General features: G+C 27.5%; 1 non-coding gene across 1 annotated transcript; it reads left to right on the top strand.

Moving 5' to 3' along the window:
- Positions 1-12,284: 12,284 nt before the first annotated feature.
- TRNAA-UGC lies at positions 12,285-12,357 on the top strand. The gene has a single exon. It is a non-coding gene; the product is annotated as a tRNA-Ala (tRNA).
- Positions 12,358-12,606: the final 249 nt, after the last annotated feature.

The raw sequence follows: 12,606 nt of genomic DNA, 5'->3' as shown, positions 1-12,606 counted from the left end.
TTAAAGTATATTTTAAAATATTATTTCATCTAAATCAACACCTCAATAATATATTTAAAAAAAAAAGTTTTTAAGTAAATTAAAAAAAAATAACCCTAACCCCCCTCCAGCTGAATTTCAAGATTGACTTGATTCAACTAATGATAATAAGACATCAATATATATTGGAGAAAGGAAGATATTAGTAATTCAACTTTTTTTTTCTTTTCTTTTCATGTTTTGATGCTTTCAAAGAGCTTGATGCTAATGTCTATAATGATTTTCCTACTTTATTAATAATAAAGCAAGTTCATCACAAACAAACAATAAGCCTGCTCTAGGCATGTTCCCGATATAGGATTAATTGAGTTAACTTAGATTATCAAAAAATACTTTTTTTTATTAGAAAGTATATCATATGAATTAATGGGTAAAACATTTTTATATGTCCAAATAATGCGGAAATGCGTGACCATGTGGAATATCCAAACCATAGGAGTAAGTTTATTACAAGTTATAATACTAGTCAAAATTTGTTAACTAATGTATGCTTTTCATGAAAATATATCAGTTGAAGTGAAGGGTTCTTCAAATAAGTTAACCAAGAAGAAAAGGATCACATGAACAACAAATGACACAGGCCCTAAAAAACCTCAAAACTTAAGATTGAGATTCGTAAAGTTTATTCGTATGTAGGGCTAATCGAATACTAGTCTCGTCTAATAGTTGGTTCTTATTAGAAGAATAATTTTCATAAGACCATATTCATCGTGACCAGGCACCTTATAATTCCCAATTGAAGAAGTTGAATACAATTCAGGAAAGAATATGAGATATCATTAATGATTATGGATTTAGAAAAGCATAGATAGAAAAAAAAGAAAAACACTTTTGCGACCAAGAATTTTATTTTTTACCATTTCAATTTCAGAATGACATTGAAGCTCTTCTTGCTAGAGATATCCCCTGTTATGGTTTTATAAGCTTTGAAGTTTGAAATTTAAATCACTTAATTTATTCTCCAATTTACTCAACACAATTTTTAACCTTGATTGGGATAATGAGATTCTGATTTCCATCGTAATGAGTAAGAAATTATTATTTTTATAACAATTTATGCACATCGTTTTGGTGTGTTTATTACGACCTGGAGTTATAGAATGATTGGAGAATTATCGAATGATTTAGCTGGTTTAACCATAACAAGAAAATTATGAAATAATTCTAGCCACTCTGAATTTTCAATAGCTCTATCTAATTTATAAATCTACTTTTAAAACCTAATAACAATTAATTGCTTATAATAATATATTATATATGCACATTTTCATTAAGATAGAATAAAGAGAGGATATGACAGATAGAGGGTGAGCACGCAAAGCTTCAAGCATGAATTATAATGCAAGAAAACACCATGTGTGCTCACTCTCTTCTGTCACTTTCCTATTTATCCTCTATATAATAAATACAAGTAGAAAAAATACTTAATAAGCTTCGCCAACAATATTTGTTACATCATCGGATTTTCAACTACTTACGAAATCCAAATAACTTTAAGCATGACAATAAACGAATATTGGGTTGCCCTATAATCTTCATTTATTTCATTTTTAAAAAAAAGTCATAGAAAAAGATGATGTAAAATGATATCATGTATATTAGTTAGCCCTCAATCTAAACCATATACTTGTTTGACTTGCCCTAGGTTAATTTTATTGTGTAAATAATGAAAATGTGAAGTAGAATTTGGATATGTGACTTTTCCTTAAGGAGCACAAATTTAACCATTTAGTTACCTTAGGCTCCAAGCATGCTGAAGATAATCATGCAATAAAACGCCAATGTGTGTCACTCTCTTCGACTCAAACATGTACTATTCTATTTTCAATAAAAACGCGAATAAACCATAATCATAAATAATAAAAATAGAAAGAAAGGATGATTTCTTTGTACTCAATATTATACTCCATGAAGCAATATTGGTGAATTGTAGAAATCATGAGGGCGATTGTTGATGCTTATATAGAGTAAAACATTCATTCTAGTTAGCTTGCCCATTATAAATGGAATAATTTTGCATTATCTTGTTCACATTCTTTAGTCACCTCTATATATTATTTTACTAAATTTCATGCAGATGTCAGAAAGATTTGGAAACTGCTTTTTTTTATCCTCCTTTTCTGTGGGAGCTAGCTAGAGCATCTTTTAATTGAAGTCTTTCTGGAAAGGTCATTATTTGGGTATGTAATTGTAAGTTATAATGAAGATTTGACATCTTTATGTTTACAAATATAAGATAATATTATTTTTGCTCCTTATCCAGCTGTTCCTTTTTATCTTCTTCCCTTCTAGATTGATGCTCTCCAGATATAATCTCTTTTTAAGAACATTAATTCATATTTTGCAAAAAAGTGATTTTGTTTTTGTAGTAAATATAAGAAAATAAGAATCAAATAAAATTAATCATTTTAGTTACTAGGAAAATAAATTGTGAATTTTATAGTTTAGATTGAATGTATAATAATGTAAAAAGGTTAGAGACTTGTTTGTATATTTGTTCTACATATCAATGGTGAAATGCCCTAATAAGATTTCAGTTCTTTTCTCAATTGATCAGCGTATTCATTCTCTGCTTTCATCTTCTTTTCAATCGGATTACATTCTGCACCCGATCATTAACGAATAGTAGATCTCTTCGTCGTTCAGTAAACCCTTATCAATACCTAGTTCAATAATGGTCATAAGTTAATTATAAATATCTTAGACAAATAAAACAAAAGAAAATTTAAAAAGACAAGAACTTAAATCACACCAAGATCAAGATTGATATAAATCTTAGTACCCTTAACTGGTGCCATTACCTAGTGACTGAAATTTGGGGATCTTTTTGTTCACTTTTTATATTTTATGTTAGATATTCAAAACATATAATTGTTTTTATGTATTAAAAATTAATAAAAGTTAACTAGTCTAGTTACCCGGTTTAAATTTGATTAATTAATGGATTATTTTTCAATATTTTGTTAGGGCACCTGAAAATCGAGTGGATAGCGCACACTGTCGATCTTGAGGCTTGAAGTGACCAAAAGGAAAAAAATGGTTCTTATTTTAATTTATTTTACTAGGTATATTTAATATATAGTTTTGTATTATTATTAATAAAAATAACTTAATTTATTTGGTTAAATATTATTTGACATAAAGTTCAATCTTTGTTAGTGCACATCTTTAATTTTTAATTTTTAATTTTTATTATTATTATGCCGGTTGGAGGGATGAGTTGGCAAGGTGGATCTACCTATTAGACTACCAGAGCAGTAACCCGAGTGACCCATTAACCCAAAATGTCATAAACCTCAAACAGTAACAACTCTAGGATTTATTTCTCGTCCCGTTGAATTGTAGATCGGTACTGCACCCATCGTCATTTTCAACATCACTCAAATAATCTAAAGTTGTCGATTCTCCAGTTCTCTCTCGGCTTAGCATAGGTGGAAATTGATTTAAGGTGAATTTTCATGTTTCCTAGAACATGTTTGGATCCGTGAGGAAATATTAGCTAGTCTTACTCTTATTATAAGTTTTGTTTCTTTCATAGAAATGAATATTGTATATATCTGGTTGTATTATGTGGCAATGTTTTGTTAGTTTCACGAAGAATTACATAGATTTTGCGGTAATTATAAGAAATTAAGGATTGAAATGTGTTGTTTGGGTGTTTATTGGAAGATCAATCAATGTCTTGTTTAGTTGATTTTTGATTTGTTTACTTAGGGTTTGCCATTCAATAAGTCATTGTGACAAATTCATTTTTCTCCATGAACTATTTGTTTATCGGTATTTGATATAGAGAACTATAATATTCTAGCCCAGGAATATTTCAAATTCTGGCTCCGACCTTAGTGGGAGTCGCCTAACTAGCCTTACCCTACCTATTTGACATTGCCTCTAACAAATATTCATGTACCAATATTGTAGGTGTTTTCGTTAAAACTAGACAAAGAGATTTTTCTTTTTTTTTCTTTTTGAGAAAATGGTCATTAATTATATATATAACTGTACCTCCCATTCATGCATGAAAACGAAGGGCCAAATAAAGAGGTCAATAAAGGAGTTAGCTTGGCACCACATGATGATGTTCCTTATATCTATTAATAGTGATCGTTGCAATGTTTTGTACTTGAGTACTTTAATTTGAATTTAAGCAATATGAATCTTTTAGGAATTGATTATATATAAATAATTATTGATTAAACTAGTTTAATAAATGAAGTCATGTCTAAGATTAAACCAGCTTAGTTAGCAAGATATTGTAGGAGATCATGAGTTAATTAATGCACTAAAAAGTAGATATGTTTTTTTTAAATCATAGATTAGTTAGGAACACTAAAAGTAAATATGCTTTTGCATTATGACTAATTAATCAAATTAATTATCAATCCAGCATCAAGAATGTCAAATTTATTAACCAATCAGCAACAAAAATTCCCCATGGGGATTAATTTGATGCTTCAAGCATTCATTTTTCTATTATTTGGAACTTTGTTTTGTGTCAAGTGTAAAGCCCACTTATATATATTGTTATTTTTAAATACAAGATCGAAATGTAACATTTCATCAAACATACCTATAAATTAGAGTTTGAGGACTTGAACATAATGCAAAAAACAATTTCAAAATATAAACGCGAAAAAATTCAATAAATAAATGCACAAGAAGAATCAAATTAAGGGCATAAATATTTTCTTAAATTAAATTGAAGAGGTTAAAGAGTAATTCTATTTTTCAATATTTATTTTTTTGAACCTAATTCACCTCACTATAAATTTTGTAAAGTAAATTTCAGTTTTACTCCCACTTTTCTCAACTTTGTGTGATTTTATTTGAAAATTTCACTTGTTAGTCAACTTATTTAACATTAGCGGTTAATTAAACATCTTACATTACCTTATGTCGTCACAAACAATTGGCACGTGTTGCCTTCTAACATAGAGGTTGATCGCGATTACATAAATTGGATTATGTATTTAATACTAATAATTTATTTTTATAAGTTTTATTTCAATTTATTTTATTAATACTTTATCATTTGTTTCATTTTTTATATCATTAATATCCAAATTAACAACCTGAAAAAGAATGGCCAAATTATAAACAAAAACATTAACCAAACTTCATGATGGATTAGCTGTCTACAACCCAATAAATAAATATAAATAAATAATTAGTTAAAATGATTGAATAAGAAAATGAAAAGTTTCCACTTTTAGTCTAGTGGTCTTTTTTTTAAGAAAGGGAACTTTCCCTTTTGGGAGTGGGGATGACGTGGCTACTAACTCATTATAATTCTAACAGCATATGCTGTAGGAGCCATATCTTTGAGCCATGATCCAAATCTATAGTTACGTTTGATTAGAAAAAGGGTCGCAAGGGTTGTCGTAGGGGTTGATTGTCATTTAAAACCTCTTGAATGTAAAAATAAAATAAAATTAAACTTTATTAGTATACCGTTAAGTTATTTGAGTAGTAAGTTTAACCGGCTCAGTATAAATCGAATCGAACTTAATATAATTTAAATTTATTAAATCGAATGACCGAGCGCTTTATAAAATCATTAAATCAAACTCAACAATTTAGTTTAAATTTATCGATTTGGGTAGCACGTTTGTGGATTTGGATAGACAAACCGATCCTGGTTAAAATTTTAATATATATATATATAAGTTGATTATAACTTATAGCTAATATACTATTTTTTAATAATTAATTTTTTTTTATCATTACACTGTAATATATATAACTTATTTATTTTTAATGTAAATATACATAGTTGGTTTATTTTGTAAAACAAATTTAATGTGTATAATATTCTATTATTTTTATATTTTTTGATAACGAATAAAACCGTTCTTTTAATTGATAAATAAACCACAACCGACTTAATTGATTTAAGTGTACATTTTGGTGTACAAGTAACAAATCGGCTGAATCTTAAAAAAATAATGTTAGAATTTTGTTAAAAGGTAAAAATATGAAATAGATTCTCGGCTAATAAAAGCATGATTATAATTGTTGAGTTACATTAATGATATTATATGTCAAAAAAATATTTTAATAAAAAATATTTTAATTGGTAATTAAAAGTAAATTATTTGAGAATATTTCTAAATAATTCAAATCAAAGAAATCCCCGGCTTTGCAAATTTAACAACAAAAGCTTGTTTGATCTTAAATGTTTTTGTAATAAAAAATTATATTATGAATTTAAAATTTTTATGAAAATATTATAGTGTTTAAGATTATTTTGATTAAATATTAAAAATAAATCTTTTATATTTAAAATTTTGCAAAAAATAAAATATGAATATTTTGATATTTAATTGATAAATTAAATAGTACTCAACTTGTTCCAGAGATATTAACGATATCTTCCCCATGCTTTAGGGAGCTTGAAGAATTAAAGAATGCATCGATCTTAAACTTAAGAAAGAATTCTTTATTTAAGAAGATAGATAATTATACCGATATAAACGAGAAAATGTTCAACTTAACTAAAAACGACATTGAGAATTTTTAAAATAATGACGATAAAAAATAGAAGGTTAAGAAATTTAAATTTTAAAGAGAAGCACATAAAATTTATTATGGTATGAATTACAATTCTCATACAAAAATGAAAAACTGGCATGAGCATTAGAAGAGCTTCAATTAAATATTGATTTTAATATTGATATTGTCTAGACTGGCCTCATTCTTTACTAATAAAGGAACAACATAATTATTTGAAAATAAGCCTATGATTCAATATGAAAGAAGCTAAATTGACCAAATTTTAGCATCTAATGATCTCTACAAGATGCCCTCTATTATTTTTTTTCCCAAGATTCCAATAGAAAAAGATAAGATAATAATAATGGTTACATTCGATTGTAGTATGTCCTAGAAGTGTCATCATATATTCATTATTCTATTCTCACCCCACTTTAATTGAACCTTCAAAGTAAGACACATGGAAACTCAGGATGTTCTCATGCAAGATATACAAGTTTTTTTTTATTTAATTAGGAACTAAAGTTGACATAAATTATGAACTCTTTGAACCCATATTTGCATAGATAAGTAGGGTAAGATGTTAGGTCCGAAATATTGCAGTGATTATTTTTTTTTTTTTTGGTTTGGTTGACTAGATGATTAATTAATTCAGTTGCTTTAATCGATTTTATTCGTTTGTCAAAAATAATTATTAATAATATAAATATACTTCAATTTTGTTTAAAAAGACAAATAACACGTCAATAATATTAAATTAAAATTGAATATAAACTATTTAGCATAAACATACTTTATTTTTAATAAAAATAAAAATACATTACTATTATTATTTTTAGTTTTTATTTAGTAGTTGAAAAATATTTAGGAATTCTTAATTGCAACTGAATTATGTATATTTTTTAATATTTAATCATGATCAACTGATTTGTTTTGACAGTTCAATTGACACTAAACTGCAAATTAAATCTTTGGAATCGATTTAACGGTTTAAAAAATTCTTTCGTCTTAGATTACTTTTGGTTCAGTCTAGAAGATTAGATCAGCTTTTACATTTTTTTTTTTACATTTATGTAATTCATCTCTCCTTATGATACATCAATTGAATGATTTCAAAGATATTCACTTTCATTTAAAACAAATTATAATAAATTACAATCTTGATAATTTCCCAATTTTAGGATAAAAAATAGTTTACGTGTTGTGGGTCGTGTAAGATCGTGCTCGTGACACTATGTGTCTTACGTGTTGTGGGTCGTGTAAGGTCGTGCTCGTGACACTATGTGTCTTACTTGTTGTGGATCGTGCAAGACCGTGCTCGTGAATTAGAAATTCTTAAATGCAACTGAATTATGTATATATTTTTAAATTTAATCATGATCGACTTATTTGTTTGACGGTTCAGTTGACACTAAATCTACGAATCAAATCGCTGGGATCGATTTAACGGTTTAAAAATCGTTTCGGCTTAGATTATTTTTTATTCATTTTTCTGTTCAATTTAGAAGATTGGATCAATTTCTTACATTTATGTAATTCATTTCTCTTTATGAAATCAATTGAATGTTCTAAAAAAGATTCACTTTCTTTTAAAACAAATTATAATAAATTACAATCTTTTATAAATCAAAATACAAATTTGATAATTTTCCACTTTTAGGATAAAAAATAGTTTACGATCGTGCAAGGTCGTGCTCGCGACATTATGTGTCTTACATGAACTATGTTGAAATAAAATTGTCTTATAAAATATCTATATCTCATCCAATTACACTCTTAATACCTAACATAACAAAAAAAATCTTGTGCAAAATTATTTATCAAATTTTAAAAAATCTAAATTCAGTTCCTACTCCAACTTAATTTGTCTTATTGTTTTTACACATTATCCAAATTTCACCAAACCATTTACGAATTATCCACTGATTTCATCTGCCATAATTCACCATCATCATCGAATGCCATTCACCGCTTTGTTTCATTGTTGTCTCATTTGAAATCGCTTGATTTAAAATGGAAAGACACTAGAAAAGATTTGAACCGACTCTGAAATTTGGTTGGACTCGGGCGAGTACTTAATCGAGGTCTACAATGGCGAGCCTCCTATCAAGCAGCTCTTAATAGCCGATACAAGCAGTGATCTGACTTGGACACAGTGTAGTCTGTGCTCCAAACATGATCAACCGACTAATGGATCCCAAGAAGTCCGCCACATTTGAGCTACTTTCATGTGTCACTGGTCTTTTGTGTCGTGTTATGCTTTATGATAATATTTTTGTTCCACTTTGGCACCGCTCATGTCACTACTATAAACTATATTTTATATATACATTTTAAAATTTTGCATGTCAAGGTCGTGTCGATATATCAAAAATTGAAACAGTCCATACCTTTGTATTGTGTTAATTAACGACACGATAGTGTGCCGAACCGTGATACACAACCTAAATGCACATCGTTATCACAAACTCGATGATCTAGAAGAAAAAATATTATTATTATTATTATATGAAAAATATTAGGATTATTTTTAAAACCACATCAATTTCAACTTCTTCTGATTGGATCTCTCAATGGCTAGCCAATCATTTGTCTTATTTTTTATTCTCATTTCCAAATTTCATCAACCACTAACAAATTATCAATCATTTTATTCTCCAAGATGCACCGTCATCATCGAATGTCATTCACCGCTCTGTTTTACGGATTTCTCATCTGAAATTGGTTAATTTCAAATGAAAAGGCACCAGAAAAGATAAGAACATAAACTTCGGACACATATGAGAGGCTACTCTTAGAGGGTGCTAAAAACTTGATCTTTTATTGTAGTGATTTTATCATCTTATTTTGGTAAGATTTTGAATAAGATGTGTGTGGTGTATAAAACTTGGACAACAAAGTGAATGTAGCTCTTACATTGAGAGTGAACCACTATAAATAAATATGTATTCTTATTTGTCTTTCCAATTAATAGTGGTTATCAAAGGATAATTTTTGTTGGTGACCTAACTTCTAATTAACTAAATTTATTTAGGATCAGTTTGAGTTAATAGTAATTTATTACACAAAAGAAGAATCACTTTATTGTTGACAACCTATTCAATCTATGCACTTAAGTTATACATTTTCATTCAATCTTTTTAGGAGCGGTTTGAATTTGGTTAAAATATTAAGTGGAGATGCAGGGGATCGAACTCCGTGCGAAGCGAACGCTCTACCATTTGAGCTACATCCCCATTTTGATGACTAATTATCTCTATTGAAATGAAAAACAATATTTATTTAATGAAAATTAGATTATTTTATCTATTTAACTTCTCACTTAATTTAATAAATTAATCACATATTTAATATAAATTTATTTATAATTATTTATTTGTTAGGTTTAAGTGAAAATATGTTTAAAAAAAATAAAAAATAAATGTCTAACTTATTTACACATAAAAGGAAAACTAAGTACAGTATTATGAAAAGAATTTACCAAAAAAATCATATCATTCTAATTAAAATAAATAAAATTACACACGTATATATAAAATTATAACAATAATTTTATTTTTATGTTATATTATTAATTTTAAACAAAGCCTATGAGAGAAAATCATCAAATTTAAACTAATTATAAAATAAAAAAAATAGAGAACAATAATAAATAAGTGAACTAATTATTATTTTTATTTGTTTATTCTTCAGCTAATGGTGAAACCATACAAGAAATTTTATAGAAGGGATCTAACAAAATATAATTCATTTGAAGTGATCATTGTCAAACTTAATATTCTTTATTTGCTTATAAAATTTATTTTAGATTTCTGGATTTTTATTTATGATTAACTATTTTAATATAAACTTTATGTAATTTTTTTTATATATTTAATAAATAGTTATTTATGTAAAAATCAATACTATAACTTTTCAATATAAGTAATTAGAGATCCTTTTTGAGGGAAAGTCGTGAATTTGACCTAATTGACATACTTAAAAATAATATTTTTCAATTTAAGGATGTCAAAATGAATTTGGTGGTATTCTCAACAGAAGGAAAAAGAATTTTATGTTAAACAAATGAACTCATGGATCGAAATGAACTGATATTGAAGAAGAAGATTAAGCTAAATTAAATGGTAAATAATAAAAATAAAAATGTGTTATATAAAAAATAATATTTGTTGTAGAAAAACAAGTTGTACAACATATTTAATATTAATATTTTTTTTGTTGAAAAAAATAAAAAGAGGTAAAATACATTTTAATTTTGGTTTTTCAACTCATTGGGAACATGAGTTGGGTAATTTAGTTTATGTTGATTATGCTTGAGTAATAATATGCAGTTGGTTGGGTTTCTAAGTAAAAAAAGGTTAATAGTGACGAATTTTAGCGAGGGTTTAATAATCTCGATCACTATTGGTTAAAGAAATACGATAAAGTATATTTAAATGGCTACGTAAATTTTATCCCGTTGCTAAACTGTGTTTGTTTATAAAATATAACATATTAATTATGTTTTAATTAAACCTTAATGGAACACAAACCTAACAACATATTTTCTTTGAGTTTGGCTTGAAGGAGGAGTTGGCTATATATGGCATTATTAACCCTAGTTAGTTGGCATTCTTCACGTTCAGTTTTCATCTTCCAACTTTATAATTATAAACGACATTTCTGCGGGTAAAATGTAAATCGACATTTTTGCAATTAAGAATCTTTTTCATTTGTCAATGCATCAACATAAAACACATTTCATAACTATTCACGTAATCATTAGCACGAGAAATCATACTCCAAAACAAATCATCAACCTTGCATTATAAAAATCCTACGAAAGAAAGTACAACAATCACAAAATTACAAAAATAGACAAAATCTACACTAGTGAAAATTGGGGTTTGCTGTCCTTAAAACCCATAAAACTGTCGGTATTAGACTACTTCATATCCGTCGACATCTCTCGGTATTACCCGTGTCGAGTTTTCCCGACAGCTTAAAATCTTTCGGGAAAGGGTTGCCGACAACGTTTCAGAAACCGTCGTGGTAGACCCTTCCAGAAACCTTCGTCGGAAGCCAACCGTTATAAATAAAATTGCCGGCAGGTAAAACCGACTGTTGCAGGTAAAACCGACTGTTATAGGTAAAACTGCCGACAGGTTAAACCGACAGTATTAGGGAAAACAAAGTCGTCGGTCGTCTTTTTTTTTTTCAAAAAAAATTATTTTTTCTATTCTTCGTCCCTGTTTCATACCAAATATCAACAATACTAGATAACAATTGTCAATCAAAACATATGTAGCAAAAAAAAAATATATATGTTTGAAGAACACGATATATGAATGTCCATACAACTTTTGAAAACAATTAGTCAAAAGATAAAATTAAAGAAAATAAAATATATATATATGTTTGAAGAACAGGATATGAATGTCCATACAACTTTTGAAAGCAATTAGTCACAAGTTGAAGTTAAAGAAGTCGTTGAAAACAAAAAACACATTTATCCCTCAGTCATTGAAAGAAAATAAAATTTGAAATGTATAAGGTTCGGTTGATTAATCTATTTTTTTGTCTTTTTTTATTAAGAAATCTATTTCATCCTTTGAGACCAGTTTTAAAAATCTTTAATCATCAGATATAAGTAATTGAACTATATGTAGTTCTATTTAGTTGTTATAATGTTAAATCGTCAATTTAAAATTCAATATTAAAACAGAGTTATTGATTCTTGTTTTATGTAAATAAATATATAAATAATTTATCAAAACGGGGATGTAGCTCAAATGGTAGAGGGCTCGCTTTGCATGTGAGAGGCACGGGGTTCGATCCCCCGCATCTCCATAGTTTTTTTCCTAAAATTTTTTTATTACCAAAATCAAACAGCTCCTACATAAACTTAGTGAATATGTGAACTTCTTAGTTCACCAACAAACGTTATACTTTTGTGTTTAATATTGATTGAAAAGTTTTTCATTTAGGGTTTTAATTTTTGGACAGTATCCCTAATGAATGAAAATTAGTTGAGGGAACCAAATTCAATGTCATCCTATTATTTTCCAAATTCTATCTATTTATCAAGCTGGCCCATAA

This window comes from Impatiens glandulifera, chromosome 3 (genome assembly GCF_907164915.1).
Source record: "Impatiens glandulifera chromosome 3, dImpGla2.1, whole genome shotgun sequence".
Taxonomy (NCBI): domain Eukaryota; kingdom Viridiplantae; phylum Streptophyta; class Magnoliopsida; order Ericales; family Balsaminaceae; genus Impatiens; species Impatiens glandulifera.
The sequence above is the reverse complement of the archived record's forward strand: the minus strand, read 5'-3'. Positions and strand labels throughout refer to the sequence as shown.